The sequence below is a fragment of the Etheostoma spectabile genome, chromosome 13 (assembly GCF_008692095.1).
Source record: "Etheostoma spectabile isolate EspeVRDwgs_2016 chromosome 13, UIUC_Espe_1.0, whole genome shotgun sequence".
Lineage (NCBI taxonomy): Eukaryota > Metazoa > Chordata > Actinopteri > Perciformes > Percidae > Etheostoma > Etheostoma spectabile.
In genome coordinates this window covers 17,392,606-17,393,992 of record NC_045745.1, presented here as the reverse complement: position 1 = coordinate 17,393,992, position 1,387 = coordinate 17,392,606, and positions in this window count along the sequence as shown.

The window sequence follows — 1,387 nt, the reverse complement described above, 5'->3', positions numbered from 1 at the left end:
GTGTGTGTGTGTGTGTGTGTGTGTATGTGTGTGTGTGTGTGGGTGTGCTGAGACTGTTAATAGGCCTATTTACAGTACAGATCTTATGGCAATGCTACATACAACTGTATTGACATCTTAAGGGTCATGAGTGCACTCTAGTGATCAATAGAGAAACTGCACCACAGGTCAGGGTGGCGGCCATTTTAGTCTTTGAGGCCTGTTCTGCATGACTCTCTGCAGATACTGTAGATCAGCACATCACAGGCACAGATTTTATTATGAGAGCTGGGGTTTGCACACATTTTTTTTCATTACACATGCACTACTGGAGCGCAGAACAATGCATGGACAAGGCTCCACAGCTCCAGAAATGAGAGGTAGGTTCGAGTGCATCTTTTTCCTTATCTATGGTAATCCACAACTATTTTTTTGCAGGGTACCTATAGTTTAAAATACCATGCTGCAGCCTCTGGGGGCTGGTTTTAAAAATTCTACTTCAAGCTGGCTTTCTACCAGCATACTGTATTGCTCTGCTGCTGAGGTAACAAAACTTGTGAAATTATCGTTGGATAATTTCACAAGTTTTGTTACCTCAGCAGCAGAGCATATTGTTTGATCATTACATTACATGTCATTTAGCCAGGGCTGTAGTACTCGAGTCCGGACCCGAGACTGTTTTTCTGTGGTCTCAGACTTGTCTTGGACTCGCTGGTATTTGGACTTGAACTTGTCTAGGTTTTGGCCATAAGTTAAATATGGCTTTTGGTCTCGACCAAGTCCAGGTGTCTTTATTATGTTTACAATAATATTGTAGGGAAAGTGAAACACAGTTTAGGCAGGGATATTGTTCGGCTTTTCAGAAGTTTAAAAAGTTAGCTAATGCTATGCTAACGTTAGGGCAACAGCGTTAGCCTAGTCTGCTTGGTAAATATTTAGTGCCTTCAGAGTTTCATATATCTGCGTCCACGTTGTCAATATAAGACCTGTGACGTTAGTGTTCCTTTTGTACCATCATTTTATTGAATGGAATATTAAGCTTTGCTCCTAGAGATAGGTGGGTTTTTCTTAAGTTACACACAAAGCTAACTGGCTATAGTTAGCCTGTACGTATGCTAGAGGACATTAGCTGTTGCTGAGCCAGTCAGCAACTTTAGCAGTAGAGTTTCGGTGAGCTAACCATGACAGCATTGTTGCCCACAGTCAACCTGTGTTGCTAAAAGCAGTGAACCTGCTGTTATGACTGAAATGGAGACACACATATTGTGTCTTTTGAAGGATTCAACGGTGTACAAATACTTGTACTGTTGAGTAAACCGTGAAAAATGGTTCTTATGAATTTCACAGCTAATCATACTCTGTAAAAATTTGATTTTGCTCGAGCTCCTTGAGTGCAATCTGCGTGTGT